This window comes from Triturus cristatus, chromosome 5_2 (assembly GCF_964204655.1).
Source record: "Triturus cristatus chromosome 5_2, aTriCri1.1, whole genome shotgun sequence".
NCBI lineage: Eukaryota > Metazoa > Chordata > Amphibia > Caudata > Salamandridae > Triturus > Triturus cristatus.
In genome coordinates this window covers 27,834,333-27,858,097 of record NC_140588.1, presented here as the reverse complement: position 1 = coordinate 27,858,097, position 23,765 = coordinate 27,834,333, and the positions used below count along the sequence as shown (strand labels likewise).

Here is a 23,765-nt window from a genome sequence, read left to right as displayed (position 1 = left end):
TTCAACAGATGAATGCCTTCCATTTTGAAATGGTGATAAATCATCCAAGCATTGAATTGTTTGAGGTTCAGAACCGATCTGTAACCATCCCCTTTCTTATGTACTAGAAATATCATGCTGACAAACCTCGGGATGAGGTTGCATTAATATGATTGCTTTTTTTCTCATGAGTTCTAGAATCTCTACACTGAAGAAGTGCATTTCTTGTTGGGAAAAAAGTTGGGGAGGAGGAAGCGCATGTTCTACGGGCATTTTGTAGAACTCCAGCTTGAACCCCTGCACCGTCTCTAATAACCAATGATCGGTTGTAATCTGGTGCCAACTGGGGAGGAAATGACGCACCCTGCTCCCCAAAATGACCTTTGAAGGAGGAATTATGGGTACCTGAATATGAGGAGTCTGCATTCCCAGCTGCTCCTCCTCGGTAGTTGGTCCTATTTAAACAGCCTTGACCATGTTGGGTTCTGGAACAGTAGAAGTTGTCTGACCCAGGCTGTTCATCATCAAAGTATCTTTATTCGGATATTAAAACATCCAGAAAAGAACAATATATTTACATATTTCATATACAATAATATGAACAGTTCATCATAAAACAGGCTGTTATTCCATCCCCTTTGCATCTTAGATCGGAATCTGTGTATGAAGCCTGGCCAAATCCCCGGCCTGACGCTTGGCATCTATATTGTCAGGCCTTGGTAAAAAGGCTATTGTGGAACTCTGAAGAGCATTGTTTTGGCTGCTATGTACATCTAAAAACAAACGGGTAAGATAATATTGTGTTGGCTACTGGGAGCACAGATACAGAGATCACAAGCTCGTGTAAGAAGCACCTAGCTACCAGGGGAGCAATAATTATAACAAATGCCAGAGCAACGTCCAAATGCACCTAATAAGGCACAACATGTAATCACATAACAATTTACAAGAAAATAAATCAGATCAGGAAACACTTATCGCATGGCTTCTAGAGTAACAAAGAAAGAGGAAGGATATGGTGGATAGCAGATATTATAGGCCTTCCCAGGCCCTGATTGGTGGAACACGTGCTAATGTCATAGAGCAGATCATGGGAAATGAAGTTTTGTTGTGTTTACTGTAATGTTTACGATAACACGATTGGCTGTTGTGTTTTTGCAGTAAAGTAAGAAGAAGCATAATCTGAAGCCACCGGTCCTGACATAGAATCTCTATGCCCAGCTATGTTTCTGCATGGTTTCTCTGTGGACCCTGTGTTCAGAGGTTGCTGTAGTACTTGGCCAAAGGCCACGCGCAGCCTGCTTATTGTGCTTGGGATGGCTGCAGGGCCGGTCCTTAGACCTAACCCTGTGCCCAGAGCGTGCTACGTCATGGCTGAAGGCTTTTCACAACCTAATTTGAATGGACAGTGGCCAGGCGCAAGACGTGCACCTGTGTTGTGCTCCACTGCTTTCCATGAGGTGGACCTGGTTGCAGTATATCATAAAAGAGCAAACAATCTCTAAAAAAACTTTGTGAATGTTAAGTGACAGTTTTTTTTCCTTATAATAAATTATTATTTGTTTAAAAAAACCTTAGAACTTATAATAAAAACACAAATTATGAAAAAATGACAATGCAAAACCTTTAAACGATTGCAATACCCCAGTTATATTCAGCTACCCATACTGTAACTTTTGTTACCCTATGTACTGCTTATGACTTAACACATGACATCAGTGATGACATCTAAAATAATGTTAATAGCACCACTGTAAGAACAAGGTGTTTTGTGATGTAGATTGAGTCCTTCACCATATGTCCACACAAACAGCAGTGCATATTCTTTGGCTGTGAACAGTGTGGATTGGGGGCCTGATTTTCAAAGGTAAACTTAAACTTTTGTGTAAGTTTACTATTCTTTTTCCTAATCACAAACTATGAGATTAGAGTAAGTATACAACTGTGGAGACTCCGCAGGTGGGGCAGAGAACTTCGCACATTAAAAGATAGGCCTGCCCTATCTTTTTAGATGCTGAGTTCTCCATCTTGGCTGCAGAATCTAAGCAGTCATAAACGTACTATTAACTCACAGTTTGTGAATGGCAAAAAAATGTGCACAAAATGTAAGTTTACCTTTTGAATCAGGCAAGGGGGCTTATGTTGCCTTTGTACACGTCCTGGGTCCTAGACACAAAGGTTAAAGTTTCCAATGAAATAACTTTTTTTATGCCTGTCAGGAATTTACTAGGGGATTGCTGGCAGGCCTAAATATATTTACATGTGAGGAGAGGTCCACCATAAGTGTGGAGTTCGACATTTGTGAACACCCACAAACATGGCTGTTTGTCTGCAATGATAAACTCCTCTCGTTCCACTCCACAAAGGATTGGATATTTGTTCTAGCCATGGGCTGACATAAATCCCTTTGGAGAGGATGAAGGGTAAGGAATTATTTACAGATATGATTGGAGTATAGGCAAAAGGGTTTCTACACATGAAAAATATTTTCTGTTCGGAAATAAAAATGTGCATTTGCACAGAAGATCCTACTCTATTTCAGACCCTATGGGGTCTGGTTGTAATTTTGCTCCTGACGCCTGGCGGGGTCTGTATGAGCTCTGTGTCGGACACTGTCTTTGGTGGCACTAGCCCATATTAGCCAAGGGCGAGAGTGTCCCAAGGGCTTAGCCCTCCAATTGTGTGCCTCTGCCCACCAATATCAGCCTTGACCCCTCCCAGCCTAAAAACTGTACACGCATTGCATGCCATAATCTATGTTCCCCAGCACTCACAGAATGTGCATGCCATGCAGTCAGATCAAGATCAGTACCATGAGAAGGATGATGATTTTTATCAGGCAGTGGATGATTCCATAGATAGGGCAGTGAACCAGACCATGGAGCCCTTAGAGCAGCGCCTCTTAGTGCAGGTTGTGTGGGTGGTGCGCCAAATAGGCTAAATCCAAGCTTGACCCACTGAAGGCCCCCAAGCACCCCAGGAGGGAGCACCCCGAAGTGGAAGTGTAATTCTGGGATGGACATAGATACACCTTTGTGCCTAAAGCAGGCATTTTTGGTGTAAGCGCCCCCACAACCGGACCCGGTCAGCCCCCCAGAGAGTTTCCTGGACCCCCCACCACCCTAGAGCCCCAGGACATAGTGGATTCTGCTAGGGATACCGATGATGATGCGGGTCCCTGCAGACCTTGGCTTCCCGCTCCCCTTTCCACCCCGGCGCTGTAGGGCACTTCAGATATGTTATACACGAACAACATTGTCCACCCTAGTTCTGCGGACTGGGTCCCCGAGACAAACTGGCCAAGTATGATGTGAGTCATCTGCGCAAACTCATGGACAAGGACAAGGACGCTCGCATTCGCCTCCCGGCGGAATGACCTTGCCCCCTCTTGGATGGCAAGGTGGCCCTTACACCGGATACACCGGATATCAATCCACAGATGGCTACATTTCTGGTGAAGTTGTTAAGGACCCTAAGAAGGGTATCGACCAAGATCTTCGACATGGCTGAGGAGGCTAAGGCTTCGGGCTCTTTGATCTCTCCAGAGGTGTTGTCAGGTTGGGCACAGCACGCCATCATATTCTTAGGTAATGCCAACTGCGCACTCTCCACAGAGCTGCATCAATCCTTTTTAATAAAGGGAGACCTCGTCCCTTCGTAAGCTGTAGCGGTGGCCCAAGGGTGGTTGTTTGGAGACCCTTTCATCAAGGAACTTAGCAAGTTTGTGGTGATGTTCACCTCCCTTGACAAGGCCCAGTCCAACATTAGGAGGGTATTTACCCCTGGGGTTTTCCAAGGGGCCAGTCGCGGCAGGGGCTCTAAACCTGCTGTTACTCATATTCCAACGCTGACAAGGGACAAGGATCGGGGCGTGGGCAATACTAAGACAGCACATACTTCAACACGTTCTACCCTACAAGAGGAGAGAAGTTCCGAGGCTGTGGAGGCTATAGAGGTCAATAGAACGCCTCTGGAAAAGGTGAGTATTCTGCCATCTGCTTGCTGCGAGTGGGGGGCTGCCTAGCGTTCTTCCTCCCAGATTGGGCTTCTATTACCAACAATTCTTGGGTGCTCCAGACATTACAGGGCTTCCAGGTGGCGTTCTAAGGTTGCCCTCGCCAGGTGGGCAACCCTGTCCCATTTCATTTTCCTGGAATGACATGGAATTTTATAGAAAAGGAGGTGTCTGCCCTCATCAAGAAAGGGGTGATTTTTTGCTCTGAGGAACACCCCAATGGTTTTGTCAGCCACATTTTCCTGGTAGACAAACCCGATGGGGGTCGGAGGCCAGTGATCAGCCTGAAAGACTTCAACGAGTGGTTGGTATACCGCCAATTCAAAATGGAAAGTATCCACCTGCTCAGGGATGTGTTGAGACCTCTTAATTACATAGTTCATTAGACCTGAAGGATGCTTATCTCATGGTCTGATATTACCCCCACGCCGTCGTTTCCTACAGTTTAGATGGGGCAGGCAGATTTTCATGTTCACCACTCTGCCTTTCAGGCTATCCTTGGCTCCGTGGTGTTTCACAAAGGTCCTCAGGCCAGCTGTGGAATCCCTAAGAGCGCAAGTCATCAGAATGATAGTGTATCTGTACGATATGCTCTTCCTAGCTCAAAGCCCCAAGAAGCTGACTATGCACATACAGATGAAAGTGAACTTGTTGCAGGGGTTGGGATTCGCGATAAACAAAAAAAAAATCTCTTCTAACCCAGATTTAATGTGCAACCCTTCTGGGATCCACAATAGACTCTGTCTCCTCTTCTCTGAGCCTCCCAGCCTGGAAAATGGCAATGATCAGGCACAAGCTGTGGCAAACCTTGGCCAAATCCCATACGTCTCTGCACTAGCTGGTTTGTCTTGTGAGCCTCCTCTCTTCCTCAATTCAGGCCATCTTTCCTGGCCCCTTACACCATCAGGCAATGCAGCGTTTCAAAGCCTACCATCTCAGGAAGGGACTGACGTACTCACAGTCTGTGCCACTGTTGGAAAGTGGATTATTAGTAGGTTCAAATGTATATCTGACACTGGCAATAAGGCCACTAACACAGTATAGGTCTCAGAATAGGTCTTAGAAAATTATTCTTATGCTCAACCCCTGGTAGCTTGGCTGTGAGCAGGCAGGCTTAACTTCAAAGACAGGTATGTAAAGCATTTAAAAACACCAATTCAGTAAATAATTTAGACACAATGCATAATAAAAAATTCAACACCAATTTATAAAAATAGTAAATATTTAAAGCTTCCAAATGACACCAAAATGACAAAATTCCAATATAGGGAACCGGAGATATGAATAGAAACCTATAGCGCCTTATCGGGACATCTGGCCGCGATAGACCGGGTCAAAGTCAAAGTTGCAGGCCGACCATGATTGAGCCATGCTCGGCTACCACTTGTGGTAGGCCTTGGTCACAGTTTTTACCTTCGGACTTAGAATCTTTTCTGGAGTTTTTCTTTGGGGATCCCTCGATGTTCTTCACCAGGCCGGATTGAGTGAGGGTTCGCCGGCCACAGATTTTGCCTACTCCCAGTCAAACTCTGGAAGTAGGAACTACGGAGCTTATAAGCGGGACGAACCTGGAGGGCAGGCCGGCTCGCGGTTGAAAGGCAGGCGGCTTGGCTGGCCAGGTTGAGTCGATACCCTATGGAGCTTTTTTCCAAAGTTGCTCCAAAGTTCTCCAAACTTCTAGAACTTCTTCCTGAAGGGTCCTAAAGTGTCTCAAACTCACTCCAAGGGTATGGAATCTCCAAAATGGTCCATGAAAGTTGAGGACTTCAGTTCCAACAATCCATTTGGACAAAACCCCTACAAATCCACTGGTAGTTCTCCAGGTTGAGTATCCTTGGTGGTGATGTTCTAGGTGAGCTCTGTTAAACTGTAGTTTGCAGGGAGTCCACTCTTTAATCCTTTTACAGGGAGTTAATCCACAGGCTGTAGTTTCAGATGGTGCCGAAGGTGCAGAATTCTGAGTGCAGGCCTTAGGAAATGCACATCAAACTTCCACCATGGCCCGTCTTGCTGTCTTAGCTTTCAACCAGCAGATTTGAGGAGCTCTGCCCTTCTCAGACACTTATTGCAATTTCTCTGGATCAAGCCGGAGGTCACTCCTGTCCAATGGGCTGCAGGGTACCACCCAAAGGTATGACTACTTCCTGCAGAGTGTGGCACTATTTTGTCCCAGAGTGTACCAATTCTTCCAAATTCATAATCACTGATTTTCCAGCAGGGACAGAAGAGTTGGCTAAACACATCACTAGGATGGCTAATCTCCATAGTCTCTCCCCCTTGCATCTCCCAATTCCTTCCTTAAGCCTAGCATCTGGTCTGGGTTCATTAATGCCACTGATGTCTTCCACTTCCCATGAAGTCCATTGTTTACAACTCCTTTCCCTGCTCTGGCATTCCTGTGTAACAGAACACTGCCCTACCAGGGCTCTTTATCACCTCTTCAAAGAAGCCTGGCTAATCCACATATTTCTGACCAATCAGGACAGACCACTGGAAGGTTGAATCTGGGCTTACAAACAAGAAAGTCTTATAACTTCTTGTCTGTACATTGTAGGAGAAATTCAACAATTTCATATTGTTGAATTTATTAATACTATTCTAGGAAGTCTTTGAATGGTATTTTTAGCCATCTCTTATCAAGAGTTATTAGTTAATAACTTCCTGCCATGTTAACCTATGTGGCAGGGGATTTGCAATGGGAAAAATGACGGCCATTTTTCCAGCACCTGGGCTTATAAAAACATATTTTATACGTACTCTACATATATCTACAGGACCCCCACCACAGGAACAACTAGGGGAGACTTTAGGGGTCCTGAATATGTAGCAATTTTGCAGATCATCCCTCCACAGTGCTCCTACCACCAAAGTTGAGTTTGGGCAGCACTTTATCACAATGTGGGGAGTGAAATGTGCAATTTCACTTAACCCAGGGCATATACAACTCAATTTTATAAGGGGTTCTCCTTATAAATACCTGATCCCCCACCCCTCGGACACCTAGATTAGACCCTGGGGGTGCCAAATATGCCCAAACGTAGGTTAACCCTTTTTGCAACACAGGGCCACTTTTAAACTGACCTCCAGCTTCAGCAGTGCACACATGCAGGTGTAGAAAGAGCTGCTGGCCTCTAAACTGCCATGCCCTATTATATGCTAGGGACTGATAGGTAGTTTCAATCCCCTTGCCCTTTTAAGTACTAGGGCCTTATAGGGTAGGTCATGCCAATCAAAGGGGTACCCCAACCCCTAGACAATATGACCTCTGAATTTTTAATTTACCAGAAGATGTGGAGGGTAATGACTGCAGGGTTTATTTAGAAAAACCTACTTCCTGGTCTTTTACGTATTAGGTTTCCTGAAAACTTTGAGATTGATAAGGCACACAGAATCCCTTCTTATCGCAACCCAAGACAAGATAAGCCTAGTCCAGTGATTTTCAAGTTTTACGCCATTTAATTTTGATACGAAAGGCTGCCAGAGATATTCCTTCATTAATGGTCAAAGGGAATGCACATTTTATTCATCAAGACTTTGCTAAAGTTACGGTCAACATTCGTAAAGAATTTGCGAATCTTCATCTCAGGCTGAGAAATGCTGGTTATATATGGTTTATTTGATCCCTCCACTATGCGAATTTGGAAAGATGGGTCTTCCAAGTCTTTTCAACATCCTAAGGATCTTCGCCGCTTTTTCGATCTACAGTCACAGTCATCTATGGAAACAAATGAGACTACTACCTGACCTTATTGTTGCTTGAATTTTTGCTGCAAGCATATTTTTTTTAATTAAATCTTTTTATTAAACAGTTGTGATGATATGGTGATAGATCACAAAGCCACATAGCAATAGCGTGGAGAAAGAATGATACATGAGCAAGTTTACAAATGAGAGCACATCGTAAAATTGACATGAGGCAATAAGGGAATCTCCATCCAAGACATTTTCCCGCAATTAAATCGAAGGAGAGATACATATATCTGAACGGGATTTGTTCCAGGTCGCCCACTTATGATCCCATATTGAGGGACAAACTCTATACTTAAACACGCCCTTCTCTGCGATCATGACATTGTCCATATCCTTAGCCCATTTTGAATATTTAGGTAGATCTCCGGATCCCCACCCCTGAGCTATGTTCCGTTTAGCCAGGACAAACCCCAGGGACGCCCATGTGTGCTCTGTATGAGTCAGGTCTATGGCGTCCCACACGTTTAGTAAACACAGTCGTGGGGAGTGAATGACGGCCTTCCCACACACCCTCGCCAGTGTCGAGACAATTTTCCCCCAATAAGGTTGAAGCTTTGTGCACTCCCAGATTATATGAAAGGTACCCTCGGCTATGCATCCTCTGAGACAGCGAGGATCCGAGCGACGACCCAGCCTGACCAATATGTGAGCTGATAGATATGTTCTGTATAGAATTTTCAGCTGAATGAATCGTAAATGCATTGGGATGGCAAACTCCAGAGGGGAGGAAATGGCTTCTTGCCAGTCATCGTCCTCTAAATTTCCCAGGTCTGTTTCCCACAGCTGTCGAAGACGTATCAGTGGGCCGGGCTTGTTGCTAGCATATTTAATTGATTAGAGTATCTTTTAAGGGCATGTTGAGTAAGTCATTCATGGCATCTGTGTGTTCGATTCAGGAGTTCTCTATATGTTTCTATGTTGTATAGTCATTATTTTTCTTGTTGGTTGGTGTCTTTTGTGTCATCTATATATTGATATTAGAGCTACTGTTCTTTTTTTTGTTGTCAAGGATTTGTTAATTTTTTCCAGATAGTACATAACAATACTTATATGCATTACTTACAGTAACCATACTCCTTGATACAGACTACTTGCTATTTCCAGGATACAGTTTTCTTGCGGTGAGGAGTAAGGAAACATAGCTCTATAAATTCACTGTAAAATGAAACCTGCCAAGGCGCGTAGCGCCTTCCCCCATCTCACCAACGACAAAATCCCCAAAATATTGAACAAACTGTAGTACAACTAGGGGCTTGAGTAGTCCAGATATGGGGTGAAAGTACCCCGTTAGTAATTGGGGAGTTCATAATCTCTCAGGCATCCCCCCCCAGGGCGGCATACTTAAAAATGAAACAGATGGAGTGCCCTTGTTCTGGCCGGGCAGGCATACAGGGAAAGACCCTCCGAAAGATACGACACCAACGGGCCCTACACAAATTAAAAGTTTTTCTAGGAGTCTGCCAGAATATCAGCCAGACGTTCCATTGTCAGTTCTCTCCACAAATGAGAGTGCCATTGAGTCATTTAGGGAGCCTCTGTCGTCTTCCACTCCACCGCTACAGCCAGTTTGGCTGCTCCAAGACCTAACCACATGATGGATTTAGCTCCATGTGTCTGGTGTCGTAGAGACTCACTACGCAGACCCAACAGCATAAATCCCGGGTCCTCTGGTAGGGGGTAGCCCAAGATTCCTTTAAGCTGGGCCAGTATTTCTGCCCAAAATGGCCTAATCTTAGGACAATCCCAACAAATATGCTGAAAATCACCTAAAAGCCCACATCTCCTCCAACATCGGTCTGACGTTTGGGGAAATATCTGTTTAAGTTTGGCCGGGTGTAGGTACCAATCAAATAGCACTTTATAGTGCGCTTCCCTAAGCCACATTGAGTGATTGAATCTTGTGATGGCTCTGGCCACTCCTGACCACTGAGCTTCCGTGATGTCACTGTTCAGGACGCCCTCCCAATGTTGTTTATGTCGGGGCTCAGGTGTGTGTAGAGTGTCTAGCAATAGATTGTACAGAAAGGTAAAGTTACCCCTTGTCTCACTCCTACATTTCGCAAATTTCTCAATGGGGGTGAGCTCAGCTGGTTGTAGCGGTAGCGTTCTGTGGGGGGGGAGTTGAAAATCCCGGGCACAGTTCTAAAAGGTTTGAACATCCCACTTATGAAATAAATCCGAGACCTTCTCCAGGCCTCAAAGAGGCTGATCCGTAGGGAATGCCGGATTGAAGTGTATTGGTGTAAAGAATGACGGGATGAATGTCAGACCCTCCTTTCCTGTAATCGTGTCCCATAGCCTGAGGGTGGTACACGTAGGGGTGCTCAGATAGGCATTTGGCGGTCGGCCTTTTCTTGGTTTCCACAACACGTCCCATATATACGTCTACATGAGCGCTCTCTCCATGTGGAGCCAGTGTTTGTCCAATTGACGGGCAGACCACTCCGGGATGACTCGTAGTTGCGTGGCCTTGTAGTATAAAGTAAAATCTGGTAGTGCCAGACCTCCTTCGGCTTTAGGTAACCGGAGCACCCTCTAGGATAGTCTCGCCCGTCCCTCTTAAGCAAATAAATTGTGTCAGTAAAGGGCATAGGCTAGAGAAGATGCTGCAGTCTACGTCAATTGGGAGCCCTTGAAATAAGTAGAGAAGGCGAGGGAGAACTGACATTTTAATGGCGTGGATCCTCCCCAGCCAAGACAAGTATAGAGGGGCCCATCTCTTTAAATCTGCCTTTAATTGATAAAGCAGTTGGGGTAGTTGGCGCGAAACAGTTCTGTTAGTGTGGGGGTGAGTCGAATGCCTAGGTATGTCGTGTGAAGCCCATTGAAAAGGTGTTGAGCCAGTTAGATCTTCCACCATCACTTGGGAGGCAGTCAGATTGAGCAGGTGTGACTTAGATAAGTTAATGCGAAACCCTGCTAACTCTTCAAAGAGTTGCAAATCATCCAATATGGCTGTAAGGGAGATAGAGGGCTCAGCCAGTGAGAGCAGGATATCGTCTGCAAAGAGCGAAACCTTCTGGTCGACCCCTGCAAATCGTATTCCGCAGAGGGGTTCTGCGGGATCGTGGCTGCTAGGGGTTCTATACTGACCGTGAACAGTAGAGGTGAGAGGGGACACCCCTGTCGTGTTCCCCATCCCAACGGAAACACCTCCGAGCTCACCCCATTTACCAACACTCTAGCAACTGGAGAGGAATAGTTCGCCTTGACCATTGTTAAAAAGTTATTGCAGAAGCCAAATTTCTTCAATGTGAGGAAAAGAAACCCACAATCCACTCGGTCAAATGCCTTCTCGGCATCCAGTGCCAGAAGGACAGCAGGTATCTTCTTTTTGAGACTTTCTCAATTAGATGAAGTGTCCGTTGAATATTATCATGAGTTTGTCTCCATTTAATGAACCCCGATTGATCCTGGTGGATCAAATCCAGGAGTAAACCGTCCAGTCGAGTGGCTACAATGTTTGAATATAGTTTGCCGTCCAGGTTTAAGAATGCTTTTGGTCGTTACGACCCGCATTGTCTCAAATCTTTAACTTGTTTAGGAATATGAGAGACCAGAGCCTCCCCTATAGAGTCCATAACCCTGCCCTTGCTCGCCCTGTAATTGAACAAGTGTACAAGCTGTGGTGCTAACTCTGCCATGTAGGCTTTGTAAAATTGGGCCGTCAGCTCATCAGACCCTGGAGACTTGTGATATTTGAGACCTTTTATGGCAGTCTGGACCTCTTCGTCTGTGATAGGGCTGCTCAGTAGAGCATTCTGGCCTTTTGATACTCTGGGGAGTGTTATAGTCTGCAAGTATTCAGACTGTGCCGCTTCTGGAGCAGTCTCTGCTGTGTAGAGGTCTCGATAGAATTTCCCAAACACCTGGGCCTTCCCAGTATCCTCTCAACTGCCTTGCTGAATGGGATCTAATCTTGTTGCCATGGTCATAGGTGGTTCTATGTAAGCGGAGCAGGGAGAGTTCCGTTCGATTATTGTAAATCGCGTTAAGTTTCCCCCTCAAAGCTGCGACTTTTCTCTGCAGAACCCATGTGAGACTTTCTTTATGAAGTTTCTCTGCCTCTTGTAATTCTGTTTCTAAAGCCTGGCGGTCCTTTATCCATAACTTGTTGAGGGCAGAATTAAGTGTTATGCATTGCCTCCTTAAAACCGCATTAAAGGCGTCCCAATTATTTAGTGGAGAGGTGTCTTTCGAGTCATTATTAAAAAAAAAATAATCATTAATAGTCTCACAAAGGGAATCACGTAGTACTCTATCCCTTAAAAGTGATTGTGGAAAAAAACAGCACTTATATTTGGGGGTGGGGGGCATCTCCCAGTCAAGGCATGCGCATACTGGTGCGTGGTCAGAGAGTGTTATCTCATACGTTGTCATTGATCGTAGGGCCTGCTTCAGAGAGTTGCTCACAAAGATATAATCCAAAAATGAATAGGTTCTGTGTGAATGGTAGAAGAATGTGTAGTCCCGATAATTCAGGTGCAATGTGAACCATGTGTCCAGGAGACCCAAATCTACGAAGGCGCTCTTAAGTGAGTTGGGGAAGCTGCCTGTGAGTAAACGTTGGGGATGTGTGCTGTCCATGTCTGCTTCCCATGTCAGGTTAAAATTCCCCATTAGGATGATTGTCCCCTCTGCAAAACCATCCAGGGTACTCAAGAAATCGTGCAGGAACCTGGGTTGATTGGTGTTAGGAGCATACACTGTAGCAAACGTAGCCGACCCAATATGCAACCCTTGAACATGAGGTACCTCCCCTCTTTGTCCCTCCTGCATCCCTCTCGAGCAAAACGCAGGGAGGAGTGAAAGAAGAGCGCCACCCCATTGTGTTGTGTGGATGCTGAGGATTTATACATGAGTGGATATTGTTTATGTTTAAGGCGATGTTCCTCTGTCCTTTTTAGGTGGGTCTCCTGCAGAACCTCCACATCATTCTTTTTTGTCCAGGACGTATTTCCACAATCGCTGTCTTTTTGTAGGGGAGTTAAGGTCCCTTACATTCCATGTGAGGGTTGTGATAACCATTATCTATATCTGCCAGATCCCCTTCGCTGTGCGTGGATGCCCTATACCATACTCGTTCTCTCCTCTCTTCCACCTTGCTGTCGCCACTCCCGCCCATGAGGCAGCCCTCTGCGTTGATACTGCCAATCCCTTCTCATCGTCCCCCATTGTACTACAATCAAAGAAAAAATCCCCTGGACCCCCCTTAACCAAATAACAGAACCCCACTGATCACCACAGATAACATTTAGAAAAAAGTGTCTAGGGATCAGACCCTCACCTGTTACAGCATTCCTTCGTTTAACTGGATATTATATCTAGGGGAGGAAAGAACAGGGGGGAACCAATCTGAGCTACACCGGTGTGGGCCAGCCAAGCCCCACATATCCCCCCAAGTACCTCACAGTTCGAACATTTGGTAGTCCCCAATCAAGTACTGCAGTCTGTGAGGTCTTCTGTCTTTTGCGGGACTGTAGATCATCCTTCTGAGGTCTGCTATGTTCAATTCTTCGGTGACCTTTGGTGGCGTGCTGTCTTCCATTGGGCCTCGTCCCCCTGAGTGGGCCGTGGACTTGGCGCTCCGCCGTCCCCTTCCGCCTCCATTTGTCCCAGTTGCTGTGGCAGGCCCAGTGCTCGTCTCGCTTCTTGGAGGTCAGTCACATGCCGAGGGTTATTGCGTAGTTCAAATGCTAGGCCGAAGGGGTAAGTCCATCTGTATCTGATGCTGTCTTGTCGGAGATTGTCCGTGATGGGTTTGAATTGAGCGTGCCTCGCTAATGTTGCAGGGTCAATATCTTGAAAGAGCAGAAAAGTCTCCCCTTGGAACAATACTTCTTTTAGTTTCCAGGCTGCTTGGAGGATTGCTTCTTTTACTTTGTAGGAGTGCAATTTGACCAGCACATTTCTTGGGCGACGTTTTGCGCCCTGAGGTGGAGGCTCAACTCTGTGCACTCTATTTTCACTTTGGGGCTTGTCTCCCCCATCAGCTCCGCAAACAGACCCAGGGTGAAAGCCTCTAAATCCGGCCCCTCCACCCCTTCCTGCAGGTTCCGAATGTGTACGTTGTCCCTGCTGGATATGTTTTCAAGATCCTCATTTTTTAAGGCAGCCATCTTGAGCTGATCATTAAGTGAGTCAACCGTGTTTTCCAGACGTTGTGTTTTCCCCTCTAGGTCAGTGACTTAGGATTCCAAATCTAGCGTTTGTGTGCCCACAGCATCCACATCTTGTTGTAGAGCAAGAAAACGTGTGTTGATGTCGGACCGCAATCCCACCCGGGAGGTGGTCAGGTCTGTTCCTCTCTCAACTAATTTTTTTAATCCCTCAGTGAGAGGAGCAGGTCTTCTTTCATGAGGGCCATGTTTTAAGGATCAGGGCTGCGGGCAGAGGAGGTCTCTGTCTCTGATGCTGCAAAGTAGTTAGAGACCCTGTTGCTCTGGGCCTTCTTCGGCGGCGTATAGACCAGTGCGGGGGTGACTGCCCCTCGTTGCCATCACCCGTGAGACCTATCCCACTGCCCGGGACCACTGCAACCCCGTCCCCACTCCAGCGGCCGGTCAATTCAGCACCTCTCTTGGAAGCCTCTTGTTCACTCCATGCGCACTGGCCTCCTTCTCAGCACTACGTGATGAGTAGAACCTGTAGCAATAGTCCCCCGCAGGGGAATCACCATCTCCCCCAAAGGGACATCCCAGTGGTTGGATGGTCGCTTCTCAGTGTTGTGGCAGTCCTGTGAATGCTAATTCATGGCCCATGGTAGCTCCGCATTAGGGAAGGGGCGCACCTTCCTCCCTGTGATCCGCGATCTTAAGGTCAGGCACGGAGATTGTTGCGGCCATTTCTCGCATCAAAATGCCCCTTGCACTGCAGTCCCTGCTTCCGGGCCAAGCTCTAGTCCCTAGCGGGCTGCATGGGGTGCTACCATTGTCCCGGCAAGTACTCAGTGAACTGTCCTGGCCCGGCTGCAGACCACCCCAGCGCATCTCGTGCGCGGGCCTTTTGTCACGTGGTTGTTGCTGCAAACGGCCGTTCTGCCCCCTTACTTGGATCCGGCGAGTGCCCAATGTAGAACTCTTCTGCCCGCTCTCTCTGGTCTTCCGGCATTCAGCCCTAGAGTCATGCACTGTCCACACACCGCTGTGTGGGTGTCCCGCAGCAGGCTGTGACACCGCCAGAGGTCCCGGCTCGTGGATCCCTCGCTTGTTGCTCCGCTCCTTCCGTGTCCTCTCCCCCGTCGTCACTCAGTGCCAGCGGGATGTTCTCCCCGGTTTGCCGCACCCCTCCAGGTCCAGCTGGGTGCTCATTTCCAGCCTTACTCCGAAAAATGCCACAGAGCCCTCGCCGATCACTTCCGCACGGCCATCTTGGTTGGCCACCCTACTATTTTTTTTATTCTATCTTTCTTATCTATCTTTTTTCTACCTTGTTTCTTTTTTCAAAATGTCGAGTGTTAATGGTAATAAAATTGTTTCATTTAATGATATGGGTTTACTGCACCCTGTTAAACACACTAAGGTTTTAGATTATTTAGGCATAAAGCAGATTTTTGTTTGATTCAAGAGACTCATGTAGATGATAAAGTTTTATCCTATATGAATAAAAAATGGGTAGGGGATGTTATTTAATCTCCGGCTCTTAATAGTTAAAATGAGGTAGCAATTCTTTTTGCAAAAAAATTACAAGTTCAGATTTCACATAAACGTTCTGATTCTGAAGGTCGTTTCATTATAGCCAATATTAAAATTTTACAATAAGGTTTCCCACCTAATTAATGTATATGGGCCTACACATGATGACCCTGACTTTTGGTCCAGATTTACTTCAGAGGTTCTTAAATTGGGTAATGTTCCTTGGATTATCGGAGGGGATTTTAATCTTATATCTGACCCATTACTGGATAGAATGTCCCAAGCTAAATTTCGTCCTCCAAAAGCGTTTTTCTCTCTCAAATCTTTTATTAATACTACCAATATGGTTGATATATGGTGTCTGCATAATCCTACTGATAAACAGTTTACTTTTTTTTCTAATCCTCATGATTCCTATTCTAGGTTGGATTCTTTTTTAATTTCTTATAAACTAATTTCCTCAATTTCTAATCCTACTATGCAGAATATAGATATTTCTGACCATGCTTTATTATTCTGCATTTTTCTGGCGACTCCAGTCAACATAGTCAAGGTCGCTGACGTATGAATGCCGACGTTGCTCTTAATGACAAAAACAAACCTAAGCTTTTATCGGCTATTCAAGAGTATTTTTAATTCAACACTGAAGGCTCCACGTCTACTACTAACCAATGGGACGCATTTATGCACATATTAGAGGTGAAGCTTTTTCCATTATGGCACATGAAAATAAATTATGTAACACTAAAATTGGAAAATTGGGTAAACAGGTAGCTAAACTTGAACGTCTTTATATTACCTCTAACAACCTCCAATATAAGGTAAAATTACAGAAACTTTGTTATATATTCTAAGCAATAGAGCTAGAATGCAAATCTCTAACAACAAAGCAAAATTTTGTTTTAGGGCTAATAAATATGGTAGGCTTTTAGCTAATTATCTCTGTATAAAAATGACAAAAATCAAATTAATGCTATTCACTTTCCAAATGGTTCAATTGCTTCACACAATGATGATATAATTAAGGACTTTATTAAATATTATTCGGATTTATATAATAAACCACCTTCTTCTGATACAGTTCCTATTGATAAAGTTTTGGAAGGCCGTGGTCTAACTAAATTCTCACAACCAATAGAACTAAATTGGATCTCTCTATTACTGTAGAGGAAATAATTTCAGCTATCAAATCGCTAAAATTAAAGAAATCTCCGGGTCCGGATGGTATTCCTGTGGAACTTTATAAGGAATTTTCATCTCACCTGCTTTCTTTGTTTTTGCATTTTAGTACTACAGGGTCTACTTCAGGGTTGTTTACTGAAGCTCTGATTTTTGTTCTCCCGAAACCAGATAAAAACCCTTCTCTGGTTAGCAATTACCATCGTATTTCTTTAATAAATCAAGACGGTGAACTATATGCAAAAATTGCTGCAACCAGGTTAGCTTGTATACTTCCTTGTTATTATTCATGTGGATCAGTCTGGCTTTATGAAAAAGAGACACTCGACAAATAATATTAGACTATTATTTCACGCAATTGATGCTGGAGCAATATTGCATTTTCCTGCTGGAGTTCTAGCATTAGATGCCGAAAAGGCTTTTGATTAAATTAATTGGCAATACCTTTTTCGCACTCCGTCTGCTTTCAATTTTGGTTCCTAGTTTATTTGTATGATTTTAGCACTCTACTCTAGTCCTTCTGCTAATCTTTTTATTAATGGTCGGCTCTCATGGAAGTTTTGCCTTTTTAGAGGAATCAGGCAAGGCTGCCCATTGTCTCCATTACTTTTTCTTATTGCAATTGAACCCCTATTAATTGCTATTAGAAATTGCACAGAAATTGAAGGCCTTCGACTAAGCAAATTCCCTATTTAAACGTCAGCTTATGCTGATGAAATTCTTTTATATGTTGCTAACCCTAAATCAGCTATTACTCCATTATTGAATTTAATTGATGTTTATTCTAGGATTTCAGGTTATAAACTTAACCGTAACAAAACAGAATTTTTTCCTTTAAATATTCACTGCTCACCTGACATGCTCACTAATTAAGATATTGTTTGGCAAAAAGATAAACTTAAATACTTAGGTATATTATTTGCTAACAACATAAAAAAATCTTTGACTCTGAATTTTGAATCTACTTTGGCGTATATTAAGGTTAAACTTCAAAAGTGGTCCTCCTTGTGTTTATCTTCGTGGGGAAGAATGGATGCAGTTAAAACGGTTTTGGCTCCCAAACTGTTTTATCTTTTTTCAGTGATACCTATTCAACTCCCTCTTAAATGTTATAAGACTATAGCTAACTACTTGTCTAAATGTATTTGGAATAATAAATCGCCTCAGTTAAGTTACAAAAAATTGAAATTGTCTAAACTCAATGGAGGGTTTGGTTTACTGGATTTTCTAAAGTATCATAAAGTCTTTATTTTAAAACAAAGTATTTTATGGTTTCAGCATTTAGATGTTAATAATTCACCTGCATGGCTTCGTATTGAACAGAATTTAGTATCACCTTTTCCTCTAGCTGATTTACTTACAATGTCCAATTTTTCTGCTTTTTTGAAGAAATCAGTAATGTTGAAATCTACCAGATTATTTTACACAATTTAGATACTGTTTTCCAATGTTCTATTTCTAACACATTGAACTTAACGCTGTGGTACAACCCATCATTAAAATGAGTTTGTCACCCAAAAGTTCGGAACTCATGGATAAGAGCGGGCATTTTTTATTTTAAAGATAGTTTTTTATAATAATACCTTTTTAAGTTTTGAGGACTGAAAACAAAGATTTCATCTGCAACCATCAGATATTGTTAAATATGAATTGCTATGTAACTCTATTTTTGACTCTTTCTGAATCGCTTTCCTTCCATTGTTTCTTCTGATTTAGAAGTGTATCTCCAAACAATTGCATCTTCTTCCCATGTAGTGTATTTGACACGGAATCCCACAAACTGCTCCTGCAGCGACTATGGTCAGGTTGGCTGGATGGAGCAGCTCTAAAGTGGATGGCCTCTTTCTCACTGAATCGTAGCTTTCAGGTTGCACAGCACCCACATATGTCCAAAAGCACCAACTCTCCTGAGGGGTCCCACAGTCCAACTCTTTTTAACCTTTACTTCGGACCCCTGGCGGAGATAGTGGAAAAACACAATGTCACCATTGTGTCCTATGCGGACGACACTCAGCTTGTTGTCACTCTTTCCTAAAACTCAGATGTTGCAGCTACCCAGTTTTCTTCTTGTTTAAAAGACCTCGCTTCCAGGTTGCCAAGCAATTGCCTGAAATTGAATGGCAGTAAAACTGAGTTTATGGTCATAGGGAAGTCCCCTTCCATCTGGTGCTCAGCTTGGTGGACCCAGAGGCTGGGTCCTACACTTATCCCTAAAGAAGAACTAAAAAATCTGGGAGTCTAGCTCGACTCCAAACTATCCTTTGAGACCCAAACCAGGAAGGTCACATCAAAATGCTTTGGAACCCTCAAAATTTTAAAGAAAACGTTGGATATCCTCACCATCTAAGCAAGACAGACCCTAGTCCACACTCTTGTTACTTCGCAACTGGACTATGGAAATGTCCTCTACTTGGGAGCATTCAGAATGCGGCAGCATGCCTAGTCCTTAAGCTACCGAAGAAAGCTTCCTCTGTGAAAGCCCTAGGTGCCCTTCACTGGCTGCCCATTGGCAAAAGAATCCTCTTTAAAGTCTTGGGCTTTTGTCACCGGAGTCTGCAGGGAAAGAGACCTAGCTACCTGCATGATTTCCTGATCCCTTACAACCCAACACGTCATCAGAGATCAACAGGAGTCCACCTGTTGAAAGCCCCAAAGTTCGAAAGGGCCAGAATGGGTGCGCGCTCATTTGGCCATCTGGCAGCCAAAAATTGGAACACACTACCTACTTATCTCCGCATGGAATCAAGCCTCGCATGTAGCTGGGTCTAGCGAGGGGATGCACCAGTCGGTGTAACCAGACACCTTATAAATGATTTATTATTATTATTTATTATATCAAAAGTTAAATAATTTTGATGGAGGTAATATCAATTTGCTTTCTACCTTTTGGAATGCAGAATTAGATTTGTCTTTATCTTTGGACACACGGAAAAAGATTTAGTTGAATTCTATGTCGGGCTGGTTGCCTGTATCATTATATCAAACTAATTATTTTATACTTTTTAATTGTTTATATACTCCCTTAAAATTATATAATGCCAAACTTTTAATTTCTTTCACTTGTTGGAATTTTTCTTAAGATATGGGATCATTAAGACATATGTTATATGATTGTCATTTTGTTTAAGATGTTTTGGGATGAAGTTTGGCAAAGGATTACTCGTATATTGAATGTATTAGATAATTTATCATATAAAATAGTTATTTGCAAAGCCTCTTCTCTCACCACTAAAATACCCCTGCTGAATAACAAACTTTTTGATTTCTTAATGTCCGCAGCTGTAAAGACAATTACTACTAATTGGAAAGATTCACCTTCATTATCAGTTCATGCATGGTGGGCTTGGATAATTTTCGCAAGAAAGGGTTCTAATTTGACATTATCTGGTATAATTCAAATAATTCGAACTATATCAATTTTTGGAAATCAATTGAGGATAATTGAATGTTGAATCGTTAGTATGTGCTAGTTTCAGTATATCTATTTATGTTTAGGTTTAACTTTTAGCTTAGTAGCTCTGTAAATTATTATTATAAATTTACACTGTTGTCCTTTTTATTTTTCACTGCAGTGATATGATTTTGTTTTGTAGGTACTTTATAATATAATCATGAATCTCTTATTTATAAAGTAGAATGCTTATCTTTATCCACATTGTATTATTGGATTAACGTTTGTATCTTTTTGGAGCTCTTTTTTGTATGTTGTGTAATATAAAAAAGTCTAATAAAATATTGTGAACACAGGAATATCTTATGCGTGCTGCCGACTGGTCCTCGGACTCTACCTTTAAGAGGTTTTATTTTAAGCCAGTGTGGGAAATGGCCCAGTTGGTGGTGAACAAGCTTTGAACTGGCTTTATCCGAGCCTCCAGTCCTGACAAGAATGAAAATGTGCCTAGCTTTAGTACATGTAAGTTTCAATTCTATTAAGGACACAGAGGTGAGGATTATCCCACCTGGCGATCATTATGGCCGTGAACCATCCCGATTCTGGTGTTAGTGAGGTGGTTTTATGATTAAATGAAGACTATAGTTTCATTGTAAAATTTGTGCTCCTAAAGTCAAGTTTGCATAGCAGATTGTGTCTGTTTGGCGGTTGTGCTTATGATCCGATCATAGTTGGAATGGTTTCTGATGCCGACTGCTTTGAAGGGAATGAGGGTTTCAAGCAAGACCCATGAAGTTCGATAAAGGCATGTTCGCACGAAGTTGGAGAAGGAATGAACAGAGAGGAAGTAGCAAGGTTAGACCAGGCTACAGGCAGAGAGGAAGGACTTATGGACTTGGACTTTTTCCTTTTCCCTGGTGTTCATGGGGAAAGTACTTTTGTTGTGTTTTTAAAATGACTGCTGTTAAAATAAAGCAAAGGAACAAAACATAATACTCACCTCCATGTCCTTAATTGAATTAACACTCACCTGTACTAAAGTTAGGTACATTTTAATTCCCCCTCTTTGGATTTCCCTGTTATAGAGAACACCGCATATCGGGAAGGATCCTTCTGGGAATGTCACAGGATCTTTTTAGGAGTACACATGGAAATCTGTGCCTGTGGCAGCTTTCTTAGTGTATTGCTGTGAATATATTGTGTCAGGTATGATCTGATCATAAATGTCAATGGTCATTTCATCTCAGATCTCATCAGTGATACAATTTCTGCCATTTTTTGCCATTTGTTGAAAAGATGTTTCATTTAAAAAAATTAAAAAAACTTTGTGATGTTTCACAAATCTGTATGAAATCTGGCAGACATTTAGGTCTTCTTCAAACAATAGATTAAATAAATACTAGAAAATTGCATTTATGTACGACCCTCCATGCCTTAATTTGTGGGATTTAAGTAAGTTAAAGTCACCTTCTACAAATTTCACCCAGCAGGAAAAGTTGCCTGCATATGAGCACAATTGTATTATTATCACTGTCTTGTTTTAATTCTAGTCATGTTTCAAATATGCAATCCCTCTTTGGTTTTACCAATTTTGTGTGCCATTTTTTGACATTTATGATATTGTCAATTGGAGAATTTACACTGAGGACTTGGTCTTGTCTATTGGCAGCATTACAAACTATTACAAAGTGCTCACGGAGGCCACATTACGCAAAGTGCCCAGGGGGAACATTGGTATTACAGATCAGGATCGCAGAAGCTTGTGCAGCCCCTTCTATAGCCCCTTCTGTAGTATAAACTTCACCAGAGCTAAATGTGTGGCGGCAGGATCCCAAGGGGGCAGTCCCTCATTTGCATGAGGGTGTAATCCCATGTAAATTAAGTAATCCTGTGCCTTTATACCTAGGCTATGCTATATATGTGGGCGAAGGGGCAAAGAGGCTTTCAGAAGATGCTCTAACTGTACGCAACATAGAGAGCTATCTTGGGAGAGTGGCACCAGACTTCCTGGGACCCTCAGGCCTCCTCCTGAAAAGTGTACGATCACTCACTGCACTCACATGCAAGTGATTTCTAACCCCCCTTCAAAATGCAGACTGGGTTCCGCCTGCTTTGAAACGTGGTCTGCAAGCTTCAAACAGCTGGTCTGCCATTCACCAATGCGCTGTTCTGTGTGCAGGCATGCCTGACCTCTGAAAAAAGTATTCACTGATCAGGCATGCTGTCGTGTTATGCACCAACGTCACCCGGTTAAGGTGCGAAGTGGGACAAAGCGTCTAATCTGTAATGTGCCCTTTGGGTGTGCAGCCTTCAGTGTTGGTCTCTAACGTGCACCTCCACTCTGTGGTACTTCAGAATGAGCTTACAGTCTCTGTTGTAATACGAAGTATGGTGTTTTTGGCAGGGGGTATTCGTTTGTATGAGGAACTTCCCCCTGCACAGGAGGAATACTCTGCTGCTGACTGTGCATGTCCCTTTACCGAACACTGTAAGATGGTTTGCTGCATGCATTGACTCTAGTGATGCCTTTGTCAGGGCACAAAGATAGTCCAAGAGGCCCTCCTCATGTCAATTACCGAAAGCACACGTGGTGTGCCTTGTGAAAATATACACGTTGACCAGTGGCTGTGATCACTGCTGTAGGCGGGTGCACAGCTCTTTGTGGGTGGGCCCATGTGAACTGGACCTTGCAACAGTTGGGGATTGTCCTGCTGCTCACCGTGGGAGCTGAAGCCAAATGCAGCGGATGCTGCTGGTAACAAGGAATGGAGCATGGATACCCTTTCAATTATGCATCACAGTGCTTACCGGTGCATTGGTAAGGCAAGGTAATCATTGCATTTCTTCAATTAACTACAATTGCTACAAAAGCAGCGGCACATCAAACACTGGTGACATTTCAATTATATACCCACTGTTCTTGTTAAAACATCAAACGGTATATCATAGGTGATAACATTAGCAGTGCATAAAACTCGATTAACATATCTTTCGGAAACCCACTATTCTGAATAAATCTTTGATCTGTAAATCATATTGCACAGTGTCTTCTTGTTGGAGCCCCATGAATTGTATGTGTCAGCATACTACACATGTTAGCTTTGCCGAGTTAGGACCACAACTGAAAATTGCATCGTGCTGTAGCAGGGCCAAACAATATCTTAGTGCAAAAAACAAACTTTTAAGTTCCATTTTTCGACCATAAAGTTACTTCAGTCTTATAGCTTGTGTACTACGCCGTCATTTTGGGGAGATTGAACAATTAACAGACTTTGAGTTAAGGCCATGAATTTGCCAAATCTTGCCAACACAACCAGGGTTTCTGTGCAGTAGAGTGTTGCTTTTGCTCCCTTACAGGTGCACACTCCGTGAGTTAGGGATACTGCCTTTAATAAAGTGCGACATGCGTTTAAAAGAGACGGGCAAATGCATATTAGATTCTCTAATGTTTCCTCTCTTGTGATGCTTAATCTGCACTGGCCAGCATTGGCAAGCGACTTCCAGATTCCATTAAGTTCTGGGATAGGTAGCGCCATGAGTCTTGCGGAGAGGATGCACTTGAACGTTCTCTTCATAAAGGCACCATGTGTATCATTTATTCATTGCATCCGAAGAATTTTAATGCACTGCACAATTATGCAATCTCATCCAGTACTGTAATTATTTGCTCACGTATTCAACTTAGGTAGATAACTGTGTGAACATATCAGAATACACGGTGGTTTATAATGTATAGGTATATGATGTATTTGTATTATACTGTGTAGTGTTTGTAGGTGCAAAGTAATGCCATGTGACAAACGTTTGATTTCATTCA

The 23,765-nt window shown here is 43.4% G+C and overlaps 1 protein-coding gene across 1 annotated transcript in view; it reads left to right on the top strand.

Moving 5' to 3' along the window:
* Positions 1-23,765, top strand: part of LOC146822611 (nuclear receptor subfamily 4 group A member 3-like) — an 828,495-nt gene that overhangs the window by 374,939 nt on the left and 429,791 nt on the right. The window lies entirely within an intron of this gene.